The sequence below is a fragment of the Rhinolophus sinicus genome, chromosome 1, assembly GCF_057876585.1.
Source record: "Rhinolophus sinicus isolate RSI-liver-muscle chromosome 1, RSI-T2T, whole genome shotgun sequence".
Lineage (NCBI taxonomy): Eukaryota > Metazoa > Chordata > Mammalia > Chiroptera > Rhinolophidae > Rhinolophus > Rhinolophus sinicus.
In genome coordinates this window covers 22,455,589-22,480,351 of record NC_142501.1, presented here as the reverse complement: position 1 = coordinate 22,480,351, position 24,763 = coordinate 22,455,589, and the positions used below count along the sequence as shown (strand labels likewise).

The 24,763-nt window shown below is 34.9% G+C and overlaps 1 long non-coding RNA gene across 1 annotated transcript in view; it reads left to right on the top strand.

The window, feature by feature from the left end:
- Positions 1-24,763, top strand: part of LOC109447596 (uncharacterized) — a 64,344-nt gene that overhangs the window by 23,321 nt on the left and 16,260 nt on the right. The window contains exon 5 of the long non-coding RNA XR_002137390.3: positions 11,026-11,232. This is a non-coding gene — a long non-coding RNA (uncharacterized LOC109447596). The remainder of the gene's footprint in view (positions 1-11,025; positions 11,233-24,763) is intronic.

Below are 24,763 nucleotides of genomic sequence, written 5' to 3'. Positions count from 1 at the left end.
CCTTGTGGTTTGCATGAAACTCTCTATCTTGCATAGTGCGGTACACCTAATCAACACCATAGAAATGTGTTGGTTGAGTGAGTGAGTTATAATGTAATTAGACTGCTGGGGAGCAGGTCAAAGACTGCACTTCAACCCCATGAATCCACTTCATGACATTTTACAACTTGATCTACTCCTGAGAGGCTCCATTGCTCTTACTTCAAATTGGATTGCTTGTTTTGGTGAATTAAACAAAAAAACAAAACAAAACAAACAACAAAAAAAACCCTAATGCTTACCTTATACTTGGGTCTATTTATCACATAGTTTAACCACCCTACATGCAGTGATTGAGAAAGTGAATCCATAAAAAAGGTAAAGTTTTAAAATTTTATTTGAAATCTAGTGTTATAACTCCATACAATTTTTTCCCGGTAGGTCTATGTTGCTAAAGGCCCAGCTTGCTTAGCTTTCTTAAAAGAAAATTGTTTTTATGTTCAGAATAATTTCTTATCAGTAGCTACAACATAACATGGTGGTGAGATCAGTAGAATAAATGTAACATTTGTCACAGGCACAGAACTTTAAGTGCATTTGATTCCTGTTCTATATTCTTGCTATATAGAACGAAATTATATAATTTAGCATGGCTATGACTATAAGATGGCATGGTGTTCATAAAAATTGGTATATACTTCATGCTACTAAAAATAATAATTTCCTGAGAATGGAAAATGAAACCCGCATGTATTTCCCAATGTATTCAAGATTGTCTCAAGAAAAGCATTCTTCATTGGGAAAAACATTTTGATCATAAGGTAGGCATGTCTCTAATATTGTTTCACGACATAGGAAAATTAGCATTATATTTTTTTCTCAATTTTGAACAGCAAGCACTTGGCAAGTCACCTTGGAAAAAAGGAGGTGATTTATTAACTTGTCATTTTCTTGGACTGAAAACATCGTGACAAATAAAAAAGACGTCCATTGGACATATATTCCATTCTCTTAAAACTAGCAATTTAGTACATTAGTGGCACGTCTTTGGCCAGACTCGTCTCCTGTAGGTTTGACTATGGAGGAGCAGGTGTGCACTTCCAAAGTGTCTTTACAAGTGTCTCAGTGGGGCTTCTCTCCCACGCCTCCACAGGAGACAGCTCATCTGTTTAATCCTTATGTTTTAGTCAACCTTTCTTATTATGCAGACAGGGTTCTGAGGCTCAGCTGGATTTTGACTCAGAATGAATTGATGGGGCTCTTTGATCTTAACTGTGTATTGCATCTGTTTCATCTTTCCTCTTAACGCATAGTCTTCCAAACTCCCATTCTAGATGCTGCTCTTAAAATAAATGGATGACTATACAAGCAAATAAAAATTGCTATTTAAAACTCAGGTACAAACTTTTTATTTTGGACTTTTTTTTTTTTCGGTGATAGTAAACTTTCTTGAAAAACAATCGCAAAGCAATCTAATTATGTTACTCTGTGAGGGACCCCCACACTTGAAAGTATTTAAATCTGTGTGTATGAGTGTGAATGTGTATGTGCTTTGTAGGATCAGAGTTGCAGAGAAAATAGGAAGGATCAGCCTTTGCAATTTAGTAAGTTATATGGTAGCTTAATATCTTATTAATAGGCCATATCAGAGCAAAAGGTATACAACCTGCTTAGAAAAATTTACCATAGAACGATTGAGATACTGCTGGACAATATTCCTCTTTTTGATGGGAGTGAGGAAGACTGAATTGCCAAGAAAATCAGTTAGAATCAGAACTAATCCATATGGAGAAATCATTCTGGGTCATAAGATGCTAAAATAACATCATTTCTTTTTAAACAAGTCTTTAAATTGAAGTGTGTAGGTTCCTGTGCGAGGTAGGAGTAGAGGGATGTTGAGAGAACAGCATGAATTGTTTGCTTTACCCACATGGAAGCATATAAAGTTTTGATTAATTCACCTGGGAAATATCAAGTTTTTATCTGAGTAACCTTTGATAGTCTAATCTGGTATTTTGGAGACCTGTATTAATTCTTTTTATTTTTAATTCCCCATGAATCCCGGTTTATCTTGAAGTGTACCATGATCTTGTGATGATAATGTAATGTCAAAGCTGTCAGAATAATTTCCACTGAGCAAAACACTGATGTCTTATAAGAGCCAGAGGCCTTTGAGAGAGTTCTGGAAAGGTCTTTCTTTAAGGGGAGGAATACTGTGATATGACCTTCTAGTCTATTAAACATATCTTTGTGCCAACATATAGACACTAAATATATTAATAACTATCAGTGAATTGTCAGAATAAACATTTTTCTTAAAAACCTTTAGAGATAAAATATGTAAGGAGTTTGATCCTTATTCATAACTGTAAAATATTGCTGCTGTGAAAATATCCAACTAACTTTCTTTTCACTCAAAAGCATCTCTCAAAGGCACCCGCATGTACCCTACTCTGAACTGGGGAGATTGTTTTCACTATTTTTGTACTTCCCATATGGAATCCGAGAATAACTGTGCAGGAAGGAAATATGAAAGGTTATTCAATCCTCCTTCAGGCACAACTACTCTGAGACCCACTAAAGATGGCATTAGTCCCCTCCAAGCCGTCTGTGTGTCTTGCTACCACTGGGATGTGCTTTCTGTTTGTTTGTTTGTTAATGTTGCAATTGCAAAGAAAAGACCTAACAAACAGACAAGCTAAGATACCGTGTTTCCCCGAAAATAAGACCGGGTTTATATTAAGGTTTGCTCCAAAAGACGCACTGGGGCTTATGTTCAGGGGATGTCATCCTGAAAAATCATGCTAGGGCTTATTTTCTGGTTGGGTCTTATTTTGGGGAAAACACGGTATGTAGTTTCGATGCACTTCATTTAGGTTCCCTGACTTTGCTTTAGTTTCTTATCTCATATACCTACCTGATCGCTATGCCCCTTCTATAAAATGGCAACAAAAATGCCTATACCCTTAGTCTCGAATGATTCTGTGCTGCTTGAACTTCTGAAAGGTACGATTTTGCCTCATGATAGGTTTATGCTTGCATCCACAGCATAAACCCAAATCTCATTTTATTTCCATGGTTTTTTTGTGATTTTCAAGTCCTTAAAAGTTCTGGTTTAAGTTAGAATAATGCCTGTTTGGTTCACTAATATAACTAACTCCTAGGTCAGTGCAGCTTACCATATTAGAGTTTATTTAAAATATGCTGAATTGCTACCTGCACAGTTCCCTGTGCTCATCAATTCTGAGCCATAATCATTTTTTTGCGGGGGTGGGGAGTGGGGGGAAGAGGGGGTTGGAGGGAAGACTTGCGAGAATACCCCTCCTCATGCTCCATTCCTGTAGGTGGTTGAGCAGGGCTCCCACTGAGAGCAGGGGGAGAGAAGGGGGTGGGGTGGGCCTCATAATCATTCTTAACTTGCTTGCTTATTACCTCCTAATAGTAATTGAGTAATTCACTTGAACTCCATTATTCTACCTAAATGTGAAAGGTAATTTTCTTATATTATCCTAAGAGAAGGGAGGAGAGAAATCATTTATATTGTGTGTCTTGGTGGAGATATGGTTCCTAACTATTAACCTTTATGGGCTCTCTGACCATGCCTTTGGTCTATGACTGTCAAGACTTAGCTTCAATTCTTAAACACCTCTTGCATCCACAAACTTCCATCAAACCAGCGTCAGCTCCCAAAAGTTACCCAAAGCTGTTATTTTCAAACTCAAAAGTCTGAATGACCCATTAGTGGATGATGAAATCCACTTAGTAGATCATAATCAGCGTTAAAAAAACAAACAAAAGAAAAAGGTAAGAGAAAGAATATCAAAGTGCATTCATTGCACATAGTAAGTGTCGTTTGATGAATACATTTTTTTTCCCAAAAATATTTTGAGTGTGTGTTTGGTACGTGGTGGTGTTGTAAATATTTTCTTACCTTGAATCCAGTAAAAAAATAAACAAATGAAGCCTGAAAAACAAAACAAAACTGAGTTGGACCATATAGCGTCTAGTAAGCTTTTGCCTGGCTGCTGGGTTTTAGAATTTAGAGTATTATTTTGCTATATTCAAATTCTATTATTTTTTTTCACCAGTTATCCTCAAATAAATCAAAGGAATTAGCTCATAGCAATAGAAATAATAATGGAAGCTTAACAAATACTTCCAGAATTGTTAAGAGTTAGGATATACGTATTAGCTTACTGAGGGTAACAATATTCTTAATGATTAAACCGGTTAGCTTTAAGTAGTTGTTTTAGAAACAGATATGAATATTTAGTTACACATGAGAAATACACAGATCACAGAAAAAGGATTTTGTTAATACCCTATTTTGTTGTTGAGCCAAACAGGATGACTATGAACTATGACTAGATGCTTGTGTTATAAAAGGAGAGGGGGAAAAAAGAAAAAGAAAAGCAGTTACCAGTCTTTTAAAATATCTCAAGGCTAAAATCTTTGCCTTTTCACTTAAAAAGTCTTCATAAATGTGACCCTTATATTATGAATGATATAATTGGATTTCTTTTTCCCCCCTTGCTTTTGTATCCACCAAGACTTAAGATAGAGAGGAAATTGTAGTTGTACTTTCATTGTGTACTTGCATTTTATTTTAGGACTGAGAAAAGTAAGTGCAATTCAGCAAGGTAAGCATAATAGAGAGAAGAAAATAATTATAATTTAGTTGTTCACATAAGCATGTAGTTTAATGTTTATTGTGTCATGAACAAGCATGTTGTTCTTACCCTCTAAGGTCCATGGTGGTGTATAAGCTTGAAACTCCACTTCCAGCAACAAAAGCCTCACTTCAGAGCTTGTTAGAAATGTGGAGAGTCAGCCAGGTGCCACCCCAGACCTATTGAATCAAAAATCTGCATTTTCGCAAGACCCCAAAGTGATTTACATGCTCATGAAAGTTTGAGGAGTGCTGGTATATAGGATTAGTATTACCAGTAGCTGTGTGAACTTGTATTCATTTCATGGATAGCATTTTCTCTGGAAAAGAAAAATTAACAAGTGGAAAGAACCAGCATTTTTTTATACCCTAGAGCTGCGACTGACCGACCACCTGATGGTGTTCAAAATTAAGAATGATGACTGCGATGCTGCTGCTTATGAGAGCACCCATTGCCAAGTGCTCCCGTGTGTTGGCCATGTGTGCAGTATGTTAGCTAACCCAGTTAATCATCATCTTTCCTCTGTGAGTTCAATGCTGTTTTACAGGCGAGGCAACAGAAGCCACAGGTTGCCTAAGATCAACCTATGGTAAAGCCAAGCATTCTGATGTATACTAGTTGTGACTGGCAGGTGCCGTGTTTCCCTGAAAATAAGACCTAGCCGGACAATCAGTTCTAATGCATCTTTTGGAGCAAAACTTAATGTAAGACCTGGTATTATTTTACTATAAGACTGGGCATAATATAATATAATATAATATAATATAATATAATATAATATAATATAATATATATAATACCCTGTCTTAACTTACTATAAGACCGGGTATAATATGATATGATATAATATAATATAATATAATATAATATAATATAATATAATACCCTGTCTTATTTTACTATAAGACCCGGTATAATATAATATAATATAATATGATATAATATAATATAAAATAATACCAGATCTTACGTTAATTTTTGCTCCAAAAGACACATTTAGAGCTAATTGTCCGGCTAGGTCTTATTTTCGGGGAAACAGTAGCTGTAGCTTCTAAAAGTAGAAAAGACTATTTGTTTCAAATAGGGAGACAATGTAACACTTGAAAAATTCCTATGAAGGTACCCATTGACATTTGTTTAGGTATTATTTGCAACTGGCAGTGAGTTCTAAAGTTTGCATATTTGAAAAGATAAGGAAAATCTTAAGTTTGAATCCCACATCAAACTTTAAGGTTATCACTTCAAAATGTATCATATTTATTATATTATGTACTAGGAGTGTGTGCTATGTAATATCTTGTGCCCATTAGAAGCCCTTGGCTTTGGTCATCCTGCTGGCATCTAGGGAACTTAGCCTTGAGAATGAACTGCTTGTCTGAGGACCGACATTTGTACATTTGGAACAGGAAGAGAGGACTCCTTCCTTGAAATGATTCTAGAATTGTGCAGAATCTAAGAATACAGTTTGTCTCTCATGTGCCGAATTAAATCCTTTCTAAGGAAGACATCCTTTGAGAAAGGAGATGAGGTAGGAATAGCAACATTTTGGCATTTGTTGGGTGAGGAAAATCAACTCATGAAACAAATGCAATTGAAAATAACATTGCAATGAGAGTTGGAAGCAGAAGGTATCAAGGTCATGTTTGGTGCAGAAAAACAGTGCAGTGTGTCCTGTGGATCAGCTGGGGACATAAGATGGTGAATCATCTCCACTAGCATGGGAAAGTAGAGGGTGTCTGGGCTTTCTTATAAAGAAACTGAAATATAATATAATATAAGCAATAGCACATTCAAGTAGGGATAATGAAAAAAATGTTAAGTTGTTATATTTGTTAGTGTTTTTAAAGAAAAAAATATATATATACATGAAATCACATAAAGTCATGCAATAGCAAAGAAAATACTGTGAAGAATAGTTCTCCCTCTACTCTTGTCCCCCAAGCCTCAGGTTCTCTGATAAACCGTTTTTGGCAGTTTTTTGAGTATTTTTCAGAGAGCTTCTCTAAATATTATATACAAAATTCTTATTAAACAAAATGATAACACACATGGTTCTGCACCATTCTTCCTTCCCTTAAAATGTGTCATTGAATTAGTTGCATGTCTCTATGTCATTCATTTTATGGCTACATGGATAAAAAATACACACTATGGATATAAAACACCTTATTTAACCAGTTACCTTTGGTGACTTTTTAGATCATTCTCAGTCTCTTGCTATTATAAGCAGTACAGCAAGGAGGATGCCTGTCCATCTATTGTCAAACATGTATTCTCAGGTCTTCACAAAGTCCTGACTTATTGTTACTATCTAATAGTTAAGCCATGAGGAACAAATAAGCAATTAGCATAGTAGGCAGAGTAATACTAATAATTGTAAACATTATTTACTATGTGGTAAGTATGTTACAGTCGTCGTTTAATTCTTATGAGGAAGTTATTGCTACCATTATTGTTAATTATTTAAATGAGAAAGCGAGGATCTGAATTGACCCAAGAAGATCGATTCTGGATCCCTGGTTCCTGACTGCTGGGCCGGGCTGCTTCCCAGTGATTCTATAGCTACTTCAGCAATGACAGAGCATTGATTGGATACCTACTACGCACTGAGCAACTCACATGCATTGTTTAATCTTTACAATAGCACTACAAGCTGTTGTTGTTTTTTTACCAGCAGAGTCTTAAAGAGGTTTAATAACTTGCCCAAAGTGCAGGAGCTAGTAAACAGGGAGTCAGGGATGGCATGGAAGCAGGATGTCAGACCCCAGAGACCACAGCAAAACAAGGACAGGAATTTAGGCATTTGAATTTACATCCAGCAGGCTGAAAGGCAGAGATGAAATAAATACATGTGTGAAACTTAATGAAACACACTCAAGTGATCAGAAGGATTAGGAAGGGCTATTGCGACAGCCAATGGAAGACCACTGGTGGCACATCTATTAAAGCATCTGTAGCAGAGTATGGCTTAGTGGTCTGTATGGATCCACAATGGGTACTTCCATGCGGTTCTCCATGGACATGGTTTCCAAGCCTAGAATGCTTTGATCTTGCTGATTGCTTCCACCTTTACGAAATTCCACACCTATACTTTGTATTTATACGTATAATAAACAACCCATTGTGATGTGTGGCACTGGCATGCATGTTCTAGAAAAAGAGCAGCCTTAGGTGATTCTGTTCTGAGTTGGAATTTGTGCCCACTGGGAGCAGAAATCAGCAGGAAAATAAAAGGAAGAGCACTGAGCTACTTCAAGGTGTCAGTTCTTCCAGGTCAATTTCTCCTGTCTCAGCTTCAGTTTCCAGCAGTCCTGCTTTATGGGCAAGTTGAAACTGGAGCTCTCTTTATAAGACCTTATAAGGTCTCTTTAAGAGGTCTTATAAAATTATAAAGGATTATCAGTCTTATGCAAAGTATAATTTGTAACTGAAGTCACATGTATCTGTTGATTGTTTTGGTTGTTTTATTTTGTAAATCAATTTTATTATCTAGGCCATATTTCTGTGCCTATCTTTTATGTTCGAAATACTGAGTTTTCTTTGTTCTATATTGGCTCGTTTAATTCAGTGACTTTTGGGTAACGTTTCATAGAAAAAGTAAAAGATGTAGTTAGTATAAACAGACATGTCAGAACTATTTATTTGGTCATTATAGTAAAGATAATAACTAAGGTACATAATGAGTATTTACTGCAAGTCAGGAAACATGCGAAAGGTTTATATGCATTATTAGGTTTAATACAAAACCCTCTTAGGAAGATAGTGTTATTATTGGTGTTGTTCCCATTTTACAGATGGGGGTCTTTTATTCCTAAGTTTTTTGAAATTAAAAATTATAATGGCGCTAAGATATGCTTTTGTAAAAGAACTTTCTAATCCCACAGCACATATTTTCTATTTTGCATTTCCCCTTCCAAACTTTGTTCAAATGTAATTACTCAGTAAACAATATATCTACAATTCTGTATTCTGCTTTTTTCATTCAGTATAGTCATAAGAAGTTGCTTTTCTCAATCATCCTCATTATCACATAATGACTGCATATGAGTAATTGCTATAATTTATTTAATAATTTCCCTCACTGAGGACTTATTAGCTTGTTTCCATTTTCTCTTTAGATACTACTACAATGAAAAATTTTGTGTAAGTAATATATTCTCTTTGAATTTCCTAGGAAAAAAGTCCTTATGTCCAAGAGTAAACAGCTTTTTAAATTCATTCTAACTTTGAGTTTGAATTATTTTTATAGGAGCAAATAGTGAGCATGATTTACACACTTATTTTGTAATCGTAAATGTCTTTTTTGAACTCTTGTCATTTTTAGTTATGAATTGTTTTTCAGTATTTTAAAGGTGTAGTTTGAATGATTATATGGTAATTAATACATAGTAATTAGCATAGGCCTAAAGCGTGATTTTTTTATTGCATGATTTAATTTTAAAAGTATGTGAATTGGGATTTTAGGAGACCGGTGCATACAACAAAAGTATCATTCTTCATCAACATGTATTTCTTGAGAAACTACTATGCGTTTTGCCCCATGGTTGTCACCTAGTTTATGATTGTGAATGTGATGGACACAGCTCATTTTCCAGCAGAACATTACTGAGTCACAGCTAAGATTTTTTGTGTTTGTCATTGTGCTACAACGCACTCTTGTCCTCAAACATTTCTAACTTCTTTCTTCTTTTGCTTTTATGGAATCTGGTTCAATCCCTACTATTAGCCCAAGACATAAAGGATAAAGAATATCTTACTTTCAGCACGCGATATGTGTATATATAATTTCTAAGAATTCTTGAAACTATTTTTCCCCTCCCGTCTCTGTGCTGGTGGGATTTAAGAAACCTTTTTATCTTCCTAGGATGAAAGTATTTTGCTCTATAGTTTTGGGAATCCCTAAATCATCTTAACCCTATTACATGTCTTACATTGCATCTAAACATGTTTATGTTTTTCTCACGTTAGGCTAAATAAACCAAGTGCAGGGACTTGGGACCCTCATTACAGGAACATCCTCATGTGAAAATAAAATGTGAATTTAGGGTATATACCACGATGTATTCACACACTGAACTATAACTGCAAATTTCACAGGTAGAGATAACCATTTGGGTCCCGTTAGGGTGCCAAATATATAGATTTCTTATGTAAAATGCACTTCAAAATTGCATTTTAACTTTTCCCTAAACTCTTCCACCCCAGAAAGACCTACTCATTTGCTGATGGATATAACTTTATTATCATATTGTATATTACTCTTTTTTAAACTCTGCAGTGCTCAATTTTTACTTCACTGGTGCTTAAACGTTTCAATGGGGAAAAATATTCGTCAGTAAATAATCTGTTGATTTAATGTCTTTCCATGCAGATCAAGCTTTTAACTGATTAACTGAATGTTTCAGAAATATTATATCATTTTATAGGAATGTTATGCATGTTATCTGATATGGATTTAAGTTTCAGTAAATTGATCATATGTATGTGTGTGTATCTACCTATGGATTGATTGATAGATAACACACTTTTATATGATTTCAATGGACTGATTTTTTTTTTTTTGAAGGGAAAATTTGTTTTAGGATGTAAAGATGGATGTCTTTCTCTCAATACAAAGTTGTCTGAGCGATTCTTAACTGAGACGCCCAAATTAGTTTCTCATATTATTCTGTATAAATGTGATTTGAACTTTTATGTGAGGATACGTTCCAGAAATTGGAATTTATAGAATTGGAATTTATAGAGTACTGTTCTTGCTGAGAAAGGGATAGGTGGAGACAACTTAATAATGTCATAATATCACTTCCGTGGGTTGATGTAAGGCTACTTAGCCATAAAGCTTGCTCCTTTGGGTAACAGTCTGCCCTTGTACGTTACTAAGGGAGCACAGAGGTGGAAAAGAAAATGCAAAGGCATCTGAGAAAGGAACTCTGATAGATTTTTTTTAAAGTCTCCTTAAATTTTTAATATCCCACAGCCGTAGCACCGGGATTGAAGTCCTCCCTATTACAACTTTGCACATACCCTACCGTTTGAACTCAGACCCTAGGAACTACATGTCTGAGAGCTGAATGTATTCTTGGTCCCAAATCAATCTTGTCACTGCTCACAAAGCAATGCAAGATAATAAGTAGTATTCACCTGATTGCTTTCCTGCTCTGAGACAGCTGGTGACGCGTGTCTTCCTGATAACCAGGAGTTTCAGATCTAAGGCAGGGATAAAGGGAAGCTGGGAGCTTGAAGAATCTAAATTTGACAGTCGATGGCTGAGGAGAGGGTCAGAAGGGATAGAATCCGTGACACGTATAAGAAAGGAACAAAATTTATCTGCTCTGGTTGCAATGATTAGATGTCTTTTTGTCTGGCTTCCTTACAGCGGTTGACTGATTGTACCCACCAGCTGGCTAATATCATAATTAACAAAGTTGCTACTACATTCGCAAAGTTTAATAAAAAAAATTTGCCAATGATATGATGGCATTGTCACAAAGATCACAAGGGACACGGAGTCGACTTTTGCTCAAGGTGGAACGGCAAAACTGTATAAGGCAAGATGAGAAATCGTGAACTTGTTCGGCCAAAGGTATGTTTCTTTCATAATTCCACATCCTGGGTTTTCTTATTAAGGTTTTTGTTTGATGGTTGGTGGATTCTTTTTTGTTTCGTGACCAAAATGATTTATAGAAAGATCTGTATGTTTCTTGTTCAAGCATATTTTCTGAAAGTTTTTTTTTTTTTTCCAAATCTGGAAATTCAGAAATATAATGGAGTAGCTTTCGGTTCCGAGATGAAATATAAAGCAATGTTTTGTCTGTTGTGTCTAGCTAATCTTTATCAGGTTTCAGAATAACTATTTGGTAACAAATGTCAGTTGAACACTTATATTGTGTAGCGTTGGGTTTATTTTGCTCAACAATGTAAAAGCCATTGCTCTGCTTTATTCTATTGTGTCAACCTAGTTATAGGAGTGAAAAAAGCAAGCATAGTTATAGAAAAGATAGAGGTTCTATTTTAGTTTCAAGAAATGCTCAGAGTAGGGGAAGTGATGGCTGAAGTCTTGATTTTAATTAAACACAGTAATTGGGGCTTTTAACAACATTTAAGAAGACCGGTATTTCTTGAAATTATGTGCTATTCCCCAGTGTCATTCTGGCCATTGATTGTTATACCTGTACTTTGTTTTCACTGTGATTTGCTTTGCTTGATTGAATATCCAAGCTCTGGGGAGTTTCCCCAATTATAGTCATCACATATTGCTAATGAATGAATGAGAATATTGATGGGGGGGTGGGTGGAGAGAGACATGTGCCTGTGTGTATACGCTTGTGCGTTTCCTCTGAGTACAGAGAGAGGAAGGCATCTCAAAAAATATGCAGAAGGCAAAGTTTGGGTTATTTATGCTGTGTCACACCAGAGCTATAATACCAAGGCAATCAATTTTCTATGTAATTGGAGACATACGGTAAGGTTCTTTTATTTTCCCTATATGGTCATCCAGGCCACTGTATAATAGGAAAAAAAAAGCAGTAATTTGTTTTCTGCCCATTGCTGTTTGTCTTTTGTGTTAATAGCAGTTTTTAAACATCGTGAAATAACATTTTCGAAACAAATTAATTCACAGCATGTATATTTTTAATAAGGCCATTTAAGCTTTCTCGTGGTTTTATTCCTAACCACGGGAGGTTAGATATTCTGAGTATACTCATTTTAAAATTTGACAATCAAATTTCCTATTCTCAAATTATAAAAACAGTGAATCATTTTATGGGATTATGAATTTTATTTTTGTATTAGTTTCAGGTGTACAAAACAATGTAATAATTAGACATTTACACCCCTCACAAAGTGGTAACCCCCCTCCACCAATCTGCTACCTCTCTGACATTGTATATAGCTGTTATGAATATTTAAGCCTTTAAGTATCCAGATAATTTTTTAAAAACTGCTTATTGAAATTTTGCTTAAATTTTGCTTACATTGCTTTAATCTTCTCTAAAATTTAATGACGGTGATACGACAAGCTGAAAGTGAAGGTTTAAATCATTATTTTATTATATTCTGGACATCATTTGCAGAAAAGAATTTCATTTTCATGACAGAGACCTTTTTTATTCTTGGACTTTGCATCTCTCTCCCCTCCTGGTATCTGGCACATAATAGGCACTCAATATATATTTATCGAGTGAATGAATTAATGAATTTAAGTCTTCCTACTGCTATTCAAATATGCTTAACATTTGCTTCCTCTGAATCAATAAGTTTTGTACGCAGTAAACATTATGGACAGAAACACATAGATGAATGGCATAATCACAGACAATAGGGAAGATTAAGTTCCAAATTAATATAATGTTGTTTTACTCTAAACCTCCATAATATTTTGTGTAATTGAGATTTGCTATTGTAAGAACTCAGTTGGAGTAGCAAAGGTCTATGAGGATTAGAACGGGTGGGTAAAGTGGTTCACAGCTGATGCACCCATTCTTTTAGACAGGATTATCTCCTGATATGTGTAGAAATTAACTCTTGTCAGAGTTTCAAAGGAATTAATATTTTTTGGTAAAATGTGCTAATGTAAAGAGTTAGAAGATTAGTGGTGCATAATGAAAGCAATGCATTCTTTCTCATGGAAATAGGAATGTAATAAATGTCCTGCAAGTGATTGGGGCTGTAGCAATTTTATTGAAGATTAAAGTTTGATTGACCTTTGTTAGGGTGATTAACCCTTCTGAAATTAAAAGCCAGAGCTGAATTATTCTGGGCAATTTAAATGCAAACATTGAACAGGTCGTATGTCATTCAAATAATAATAATAAAAAACCCTCCTATTTTAATTTTCATTCGTGCACGTCTGAATGGGATGCTGCTTTGGAAAGATCATAGCTCTGGCAAGAGCATCTCGGTGGCAGAGAATATAGAATAATGTACAGATAATTGGGAGCACGTGGGAAGAGTCCCAGGCATCACTCCCTCCCCCCATTCAAAACATCAAAACCACCACCCAACAAAAGCAGGGAGCCTGAAGTCAATCTCCACACACTGAAAATGCATGATCTCAATAGAAAGCAATCTAGGAATATCCTGAAAAAGGTTAGAAATAAATAACATTCCAATCCAATGCCAACCACCAAAGCTGCATATTTTATCCAGGTTTAATCTGTATGCCTTTTCCTAAAAATGGTGTGTGGGGGAAAGCTGTTTTGTACGATTGCTTATGAAGCTGTTCGTAAAAGTTGATTATTTCTGATGGCTGGTGTTTCATTCCCTATGATCTCTGATAGTTTATGGATATATTCAGTATTTCCATTAAGTTAAAAAATGTCATAGGAAGAGCAAACTCTAGTTATTTACAAAGTCGTTTAATGGTTTCATTTTATTTTTCTTCATTAAATTTTCTTGAAGCCTCGAAAAGTTGCATATTCACATCGCTTCAAAAAAATGGTTTCTATTTTTCATATCATATTACATTTTTTTATTGCTAAGTCGGTGAATATTTTTAGATTTAGGTCCCACCATGTAGTGAACACAGCTGCCTTTTATGTGTCTGCGGGCTATTAAAATGATAATAAAGGTTCTCTTCATTCCATGTGTAATTTATTTCTCTCTCTTTTCATCAAAGAATTCATGCTGAATGTGTCAAGGTAGAAAAGTCGAAGGTATTACAGTATAAAAATTAAGAAGCCCGAGGTACTAGAGTTTATTTTTGCACAAGCTTTTCATGTGCTCTTTTAACATTCTTTTGAAAGATAGGTTTCTACTCCAGACGTATGAAGAAAGTCAAAGATGAGAAACTTTTGATAGAGTGACAGATTATTCAGCTAGCAAAGTGACAGCGACATTGTCCAGAGAGCTGGATAATAGCTTCCAGCATTGATTAATAATATGTTTAATTTAACTAAGATCTGTTTGATATCAGGATAATTTCCTAATTTTTAATTTTGGGACTAGTGTTTAACTACAAATTGTAAACAAATATGTTGTTCTGAGACAGTATAAATTATTAGCTTTAGTTTTGGTACATTGAATTATCAAACTTGAAAAAAAAATCCAGTTGTTCTTGGATAATACTTGTTGTCTTATTAAAGATAATTTTCACTCAAAAATAGACACTACTGCTAAATTAAATCCCTAAAATAAGCAGTATTAATTATTCAGATATAATTCAATAATTTTCTCTAATTTGATTTACTTTTACCAGAAAGAAATGAAAATAATTTTGGCATTAAAATTTATTGTAAATACAATATTCTCTAAGGATAAAAAGCTAATGTGCCAAACTACTGATAACATCCTTCTCTGTATTGCTATTAATTATCAGCAATCACTTCCATAACAGAAAATCTTGGCTCAAGAAGGGGAAATTCATATTGTCTTAGTTTAGAAAAAAAGAACTGGTGAAAGAACAAAGACAAATAAGATTATATTTTGTTAAATCCCAAATCCAATCATTTGTTTTGCTTTAGTGTGCTTAGAAGACATTTTCATTTCTTTGTTACCTTTGTTTCTGGCAATCTATCCTCTAATCCATCCAGTCCCAGACCTGACATTGTCTCTTATATTTGTGAAATAACATTCTTTGCCTTTAACAAGCCCAATTTAATCTGTTTGATATTTTTATGGACCACACAGTTTAGTTGGAGTCCTTCTGTTCAAAAAAGCAGGCTGCTTAAAAAGTGACCAGTGGTGTCATTTTATTCATTGCATATTATTTGTGAGTCAACAATTGAATTTAATTCCACTAAATTTTAGAGTAGGCCTACCATGAGCAATTTTATTGTGCTGAGCTAAAGAGAGATAACAACCGGCAAATTCAAGGATTTTTAGGGTTTTACAAATCATTAATAGTCAAAAAGTAGTCCCCTATGAATTTCTCAAGATATTATTCTCTTTAACAGCTAATAATTCTAGAATAAAATTGTTTGGTTAATATCGGTCAAATGAATTATTTCTTGTAATTTGTTTGACAAATAATAAAAATACTTGAGACAATAAATGCTCTGATGTTATCTTTCCAGCTAATTGTGAAGACCGGTTCCCTAGCATTAGTCTTCAATTGAATTGGAAGCCTACGTAATGTAATGTAGTGATGTGTGGCATTTCATGCTAACTGTATTAAAATGATCACATCACCTCTACATATTACTTTGGAATCTGGAGAACTGTTTTATAAGATAACTTTGACTTAAATGCCTTCAGCATTAGTATTTCTGGAGCCATTGCTGATTGATCTTTGTTCACTTTCAACTAGTATTTATTGAGCACCTCCTGTGTTTCAGGTATTCTTTCCAACCCTGTGAGTTGGTTCTGTGAGCCACGTCTTATGGACCAGAAAGTGAGACTCAGGGTATAGAGTGATTTGCCAGAAGTCAGACAGCTAGTCAGTGGCCCCACCTGGGTTGGAAGCTGGTGCCATATTTCAAGACCTTCTTTATCAGACAAATCATTGTGACGTACATAGCATTCCACTTTGCTCAAACTCGGGGACTATTTGCACAGGATTTTTGATGAATTAAAACACTTTTCTCTATACAAAGCAATTTACTAAAATGCAGGAAGTAAAATGAAAGAATTAATTCTCCCCTGATTGACTTCTGAGGGACTAAGAGAAGATGCGATTTAGAAAGTCAAACATTACTCACTGGCACATCCAGCCAGTAAACTTTACTTAGTTGGCTCATTTCATGGACATTAGAAATTGTCCTCTCCAAATAGTTATCATTTAGGTCTTTGAAAACCAGTCATTAGGATCTTTTAAAAATTGTCTTTGAAATGTTTGTGTTTACCTCCCTGTCATTTAAAATCCATAAATCTGTTTCACAGAGACAAAATCAGAGGTATCTCCATCTCACCTCATACACTTTTCATTGGTTGAGTGGTTTGACAACCCACTGATAAATGTGCCTCCATATTTTATGATTCCTGCTTTGAAACTAGATATGAGCACAGAGTTAGATTTATATTCCATAGGGAATTGTCCAATTGTTTGTACAAATGTGTTTAAGGAATATGTGGAAAAAATGTTTTTTGATAAATGTAAAAAATAAACCTACAAGTTGTATGTAATTACTGCAACATGCAAAAAAGATATTCGACTTAGCAAAATAATCTTCATTCCCATTTCCTGACTTTTATGAGAATGAAAGAATTAACCAAGGTTAGACAAAAAGTAAACCTCTGCAAAATTAGCCTAGGAGGTTCCAAAAGTTTGGAATTGATAGATACATTCTCACTTGGAGACTGGGTCCACCTTTTGAAAGTTGATTCTTTTGGTCTGTAGACTCTCTGGGCTTGTATCAGAGAGTGTGATAAGTCTAAATCCATCTTTGTATTTACCCACACAGCCTAAAAGAGTGCCCGATACATGGTGGATACTGAGGAAATGTTTGTTAAATTGTTTTGAAAGGTACTATTACCATTAATATAAAGCTAGGACACTGGACTCATCCCTTCATTATAAAGGTCTGGTGTTTGCACTAAGAAATAAATCTAAACTTCAAAGTCTGACGACCAAAAGAAGTTAAAATATAGATGATAGATAGATAAACATAGATATAGATATGCAGATGTAGATATGCGAATATAGATACACTCCCATATCTACATCAGAATGCTTTTAAAAATGGCCCAATATTTTCTTCTACTTTAGCTTGAACTCTAGGCCTCGCAATCTCTCCGCACCCGGAATTGTTAGTCACTAGTTAGTCACTTATAACTTAACATTTAAACTAGTTATGCATTGATAAAAATATTTAATCAAAAGTGTCAGATTGCTTTATATTAGTAGGAAACATGAAAAATAATTCACAGTATTCATTTTGAAATAAATGTAAAAGCAACTACAGGGCATTGTATAGAATCAGGGAAACTTATGAGTATTTGTAGGAAAATAAGAAATTACTATTGTGAGTCTAACTGCAAATGAAAGTACTTTGCAGCCGAGAAAATTAAAATGTGTAATAAAACATGACACACTGAGAGCGTTTTCCCTAAGAGATGCTAGACAAGATGGAAGAGCAAGTTTGACCAACATCTCTTCTAATTATATAAATACTTAAGAATTCATTAACCATTTGAGTCCCGCTTGAGGATGATTAAACCCTTAGACAGATGTGAATCAACTTTACTATGTGGAAACATTGAGGAAAACATTTATGAAAATATGATCCAATTTCTGAAAATACAGGCCAATTAAAGTTTGAGATTTAATTTAGGAATTTTCACTCTGCATGATGTATATATTAATGATGATTTCTCTCCCCTTATTCTTCATCTTCATAAGCAAAAGGAGATTTTTTACTTATTGACATATTACTGAAGAATCTAGCTTTCTCCAAAATTATACATTTTTTGCATAAATGTGCCTAATTACCTGAATTCAGTTTTGATTAGCAGTGTTAATTGATGCAGCTGTGGATGGTATCTGTTTACCTAAATTACCATGTGCAAACAGCAATATGTCTGGAAGTGAATATGCTAAACTGAAAATACTAATTAGCTAAGACAGATTGTTATTCAAGTCACATCGTGGAGCTTTCTAATGAAAGCCTGGATATGTCAGGGTTTTATGATATTCAGACAGAAATGTCTATATTACATATGATTTCTAAATTTAATTCATAAGAACAGATGGGATGTCAGCCAGAGTTCTTCTGCCTTATTCCAGTATTAACGTGAATATTTTACTCAACCGGAGATATATTCGTATGTTTTTTTGTAAGAAACACCTCGTGTGCTTTGACGATGTGCCAGCCCTGCACATCTAGACTCATCTATTTCATGACCAATATATATCCCACATTATATCCACCTACTGTCCCAAAGATGAAGATAAATAATCCACTTTGCAAGTTTACTCACATCAACTGGCTAATTTAATGATATCAAGTAGCAAAAAATTTAGTTAAACAGACCCCTTACACTGAATAGTATTTCCTGGATGTTTTCTTTTTGCATCCCAAACTAATAATAATAAGAATAACAATAAAAATTTGATCATAGGATTTTTTTAGAATCAATTAACAACTCAAAGGGCTGAAAGATGAGTTCTCATTGCCTTCAGATTGTCTCATCTTTATCATTTAAAAATAGGTAGCAAAGCAGTGCTTCTTTACAAGGACCCAGCTTTAAAGCATTTCAGCCTTTTGTGTCTTTGGTTCCCATTACCTTTGTCCTAAAGCATGACCTGCTTTGCTTAAGGTTACTCTCCAAAGAAAGCATTAATCTTTTATATCTGCTGTCTCACTCAGCACTCATTAATTGCAATGTGACTTAGGGATACCCAAAGATTATAGTACAAATCCTTCACATCATATACCATGTTTCCCCAAAAATAAGACCTAGACGGACCATCAGCTCTAATGCATCTTTTGGAGCAAAAATTAATATAAGACCTGGTCTTATTTTAATATAAGACAGGGTTTTATATAACATAACATAACGTAACATAATATATAACATAATAAATATAATGTAATACCGGGTATAATATAATATAATATAATACAATACAATACAATACAATACAATACAATACAATACAATACAATACAATACAATACAATATAATACTGGGTCTTATATTAACTTTTGCTCCAAAAGACGCATTAGAGCTCATGGTCCGGCTAGGTCTTATTTTCGGGAAAACACGGTAGTGAAGAAATAATGGGCCCATCTTCACTTTCCCAAGAGACTGAATAACTGTGCTTAATGCATAAGTCTTTTCTTCCCAAAGGCTGTGAAAGTAAGGCCTCTTGACTCAAACTTAAAAGTTTAAGATCTCTTATTAGATATTTTAAGATGCCATGAGCAAAATGGGGATAATTTTTATGATGCAAATTTGAACATAATTATAGTCTGGCATATTTAGTTTAGGTTTAAGTGAGAATTATAATTACCAAAAATTGAATTCTATAAATTATGCTAATTTCTATCCCCAAAGTTTTGTGTTATTTGGGTTCCTTAAGATAGTTTTAGATCCAGCAAAATTACAATAGGATCTAATACTGAAAATAAGGAATTGTGAAAATGACTTTTTTACATCCTAGCTACAAAAATATTAAATACTGTTAACTGGCCCAAGAAAACATGAAGTGTTTGAATAGTTTAAATCATAGTAGATAAAAGGGACATTAAGTCCTAATTAGACCATTTGTGTTCTATTTTCTGTATTAATACTAATTGTAGCATATTACTGCTATTTGCTGCCCAATGAATAAAGCCAATCTCAATATTTTAAAAATAAAATTCATGTGTGTTATAATGATGATTATTTCATAATATGCTTGGAAAAGTCACCTTTAGAATTGTCTTGCCTTGATTATCATTTTAACATTAGTCCTTTCAAAGATGCTTACTGTAAAACTCCTTTGTTCTTATAATTTCTTTATTTTTAAAAACTTGTAAAATTGTATTTCCCAGTGGCTATAGGTAGCTTGCTGAATGTTCTGTGGACAGTCTGAAACAGCTCACTGTTACAGAACCAAAATGTGTGTGTGTGTGTGTGTGTGTGTGTGTGTGTGTGTGTGGTGTATACACATATATTCATAAAATCACTTAAGCGAAGAGCTGAATTTAAACACTAGATTCAGCCAACCAGTTTGAATGTTGGGTGTGTTTACTTTCTGTATTGCTTGGTTCACTAAAACAACTGTTAAGTAAATGTAAGTCTGTTTTCAGAGACTACATAAAAGAAGAAAAATCCTCCCTATAAAATTCCGCTATTTATTCTGTTCAGAGTAATGTTTGGGGAACTCTTTTCTCATCATGAGATTTTCTAAATATTTTATTGATTTTTTTTTTTTTTTTTGGTCTCCCTGTAGATATGTGAACTTGTTTGTGTCAGAATTTTTAAAATAGTCTTTGTTGGCACGTGAGCATTTCTACACACTAAACCTTAAAATGGGAAAACAAGTCAGTGATGTGAAATGTGAAATGGAGTTACGGATTTTTATCAGACATTCCAATGAATTGTCTTTAAGCAAATCACTTAACTTCAGTGTGCAAATTAGTTAATTTTAAGAATAAATATAGCTATCTTTCTGACTTATGAAGGATTTATCACCATGCCCAAGGTTCAATGGATCCATAAATGAAGTATATGAATTTGTTCTTTGAACTCTAATTGGCATGTGGGGGAAGCGGGTCAGATAGAGTTAAAGGCTGAGGGTTAATCCTTTGAAAAAATTTTGATTCAGTTTTATTACTTCTGAGTACTGCTAATGTATTCTAAGATTAATTTGAATCTTTGTTTCACTTCATGTATGCCAGTTTCTTTCAAGAGGATAGATTGTAGGCTCCCTGAGGGATATCTTTTATTGATTTGTTAAACCTTTCCCTCTACCTTCACAGAGCTTCCTCATATGAGAAGTGTTGTGCACACAGTAGGTGCTCTCTAGGTACTCCTTGATTAATAATCACAGCCATTAACTCCAGTTATAACTCTCAGTAACCTATATTACAGGATACTGTGTATTACAGAGGGCTGTAAACCCTCTGAACACGTTTTGAAAAGTGTAAAGCTTCTGATCATTTTGAAAAAGTTGTATATTTTTCATCAGTTTAGATTCCGGTCAAAGGAAACCTAACATTTCACAAAGGATAGGATTCATTTGAACTTGCCCCTAAAATGTATAACATGCTACACTCGATTAATGCAAATTTCAAATGAATGGGATTTGAATGGGTAAACGCTGCACAGACTTGCAGACAGGCAGACCTAAATGCAGATGTTGCCTCTGTCATTTGCCAGCAATGTGACCTTGGGGGCATTTTCTTAATTCTTTAGGGCCTCAGGTTACCCATTATAAGAGTTAATAATACCTGTGTGCAGTATTATGATAAATAAATTTCATAATGTACCCAATGCCTATCATTAAGTTGGCACTTAATATATAATAGATATAATTACTTTATATAATACGGTGGCTTTTCATCAAAAAACAACAGAGACATTTTTTTTAAATGTGGTGTTCATTAACTCTTAAAACTTTGTGCAGCAAAGTTATTTGAGAGTCCTCCCAGTGTGTGTGTGTGTGTCTGTGTGTGTGTGTACCCATTTTGCCCCAAGTGTTTATGTGTGCATGTGTGTACATACACGTACATATATCATTTACATGACAAAATTAAACACCTGTCTTCTCAAGATATATGGTAAGTAAACTTCTGGTTTCCTTCTTTTCTAAGAATTTCATACTGCTGTATAACACTTCATAGCTCAAAAATAATTCTGTACACATTATCTTATGTAATCTTCACAGCAACATGATAGGGCAAGTGACATTACTTTCTTCTTTGTAAATGGGGTTTGCAGAGATGTTAAGTGGCTTACCTAATGTCTTTTACTACAGTAAGGGACAGGGAAGACATGAAGCTAGGAGAATATATTTGGAATTTTTTTCTAGACTACTTAGAAAAAAAGAAACTAATAATGATGTTTCTCTGTGCAGCATTGACAAACAGAGTAATGTCCTAAGTGAATATTACTACATTTAAATATAAGGCCCAAGAATGAGTATATTATGAAATCCAGGACATTCTTCAGGTTTGCATAAGAGGAGTAGAATGTGTTTCTCCTCAACAAATATTTATTAAGATATTCTGACTGATTGCATTGTTCACAGCATTTACCCATTATCATTTCCACTGTGGTTACTAGGGCTTTTGTGGAAAAGAGATGGGCCATATTTGGAAACGCTGGGACTAGGTCTCTCTCAGGCCTGGACAAAAGCCCAGAGGTCTAAACCTGGGTGAATGTCTAGGGATTTCTTAAGAAATTAACACCTGGAGCCAGATTTCAGAAAAATCTATTCTTCTTTCATATAAGGAGCTTGTTACAGGAGAGGGAAAATGACCCAAGGAAGCCATTCAGCCCATTTATAATTTGTTATATTGGGTTAAAATATTTCACTGGTTTAACAGTACCTTGTATTTGTGAGCTATTACAAAAAAATACTGACAGGATGTAGAAAGTACAAGATGCAATGCCTACAAGGATTTAAACTCTCTTATCATATACCTTTTATAACAACAGCAGTATAGCTCAAATGGCAAATTCTTCCCCCGTTTAATTCTAAGGATGTTAAGTAATGCCTGTATTCATTCATGTATCCATTCAGCAAGCATTTCTTCCTCCCTACATTATATAGTGAAATACAAATGTGGTCTTTGAAATCAGATGGTCGGGGTATAGATCATTGGTTCTCCACTCATTAAAGGCGGGAGCAGGGGGGAGCGAATTATTAGACTCTTCAGCTTGCTTATCTAAAAACTTGGGTCGGCCATAATGAGATTGATAGGGGGATAGACAATGTTTGTAAGATAGTTCTCGCTGTGTGGGACATTCCCAAGTGCGATTACTTCATGAAAGTGAATGCTCTTCCACTCAAGGGACATCAAAGTAGTTGGAATGGAAATACACATACCTAGAGCAACTATGGAATTCTAACATGGCATGTAAATAAATACAATCTAACATGGCTTAGACTCCATAGATGCTAACAGAATGTAGAAATAGGAAAGATCTTGTAGAGAAAGGGAAGATAGTAGCAAAAAGGCTTTCCGGGCAGTACGTTATCTACATTCTAGCACTGCCTTTGTTCAGTGTATTTAGCCTGATGAGCATCTCCCTGGAGTCCACTGTTAATTTAGGAACCTATGACATCTGTGCAATTTAAATAGGACCAGGGCCCAAACCCAAAAGCACATGGAATGTGATTTCCTATTCAACGTGGTTGAATAGGCCATCATCATCCCTGGGCTTCGAGTCATGAACTACATGGACCTAATTGACACTGGGTTGTTGCCTGCTCAGATAACATGCATGGTAGAATTTTGGTGTATTTGGACTTGTTCAGGGTGCTTATGTCCAGAAATTCCAAATTAGATTTTTGTCATTAGCTTGTCAAGCTTGTCTTAAGCCCACTTAATGAGGTCTGCCGGTGGAATGTCTTTTATGTTCTGTGGCCTTTATGCTTAGTCTCAGCTACTCTCAACTGTGGCTGAGAAGTTAATGAAGTTACCACAGTACTCGCTTGTCTGCTGCTTTTGAAAACACACCTCGTATGTGTTTGGGTATTTAAATTCTGTTTTCTAGCTTTTAGGGTTTATATCCTCGTGGTGCATTCAAGTGCTATGGAAATAAGACCAGATGGATGTGACAACCAGCCATTCGGGAAATTACATACACATTACATTTCAGAAAACCAGTGTACATATGTCTATCTGGATGCGCTCATATGCTGGATTATTTTTGTTGCATCCAAATGTTTGGGATTTCAGTGAAACAGTTACCTCGAATGTCAGCTTGGGAATTCCTTTCAGAGGAAAAGCATGGCCTGCAGTGAGCCTTTTTGTCAATCACAGCTGAATATGGGGACAGAATACAGGTCACTCTGCATTTCTCAACCTTCCTTTAGTTTTCTCCATCATACTCATCACTACAGATATTATATTATAAACTTGTCTGTTGTCTGTCATCCTGCTAGAATGTAAACTCTATAAGGACAGGTAAATTTTTTTGCCTTGTTTAATAGTGCTTGGCACATAGAAAGCGTGCTGTATGTGATAATGAATAAATTGACTACCACTGAGATAATAAAATGGTATTTAATTCCCCTTTGTGCAAAAGCCAGCATAACATGGAGTTTTTCTTTTGTCTCTTAAATCATGAACATATAGTTGTGAATAATGATGATGAGCATGCCTAATGCTTATATAATGTTTACTATCTGCCAGGCACTGTTCTGAGCACTCACAAAAACCTTTAGTGTGAGAGGTGTTATTCTCCCCCCTTTATGGATGGGGAATCTGAAGCACAAATACTTGAATGTGATGGAGCCTAAAATTCACACCCGCTAGCCTGCTCTTCTACGTCTCATGTGTTGTTTCCAGGGATTGAAAAGTCATCTCACAAATGTATCCACCCTTTCAATTAGCAAAAATCATCACATAACAATGATCTGTTAGTTCTCTGCTATTCTTAACTATGCCATGCAGTTCAACCCGGTGGTGCAAAGACAATTACTCCCATTTTACTCTAAGAAGCAGGAATCTGAAGAGGCAATTACTTTTCCTACTTTGTATTACTCTCTTCGTTGATTGCGTACCTACTTGCTCTT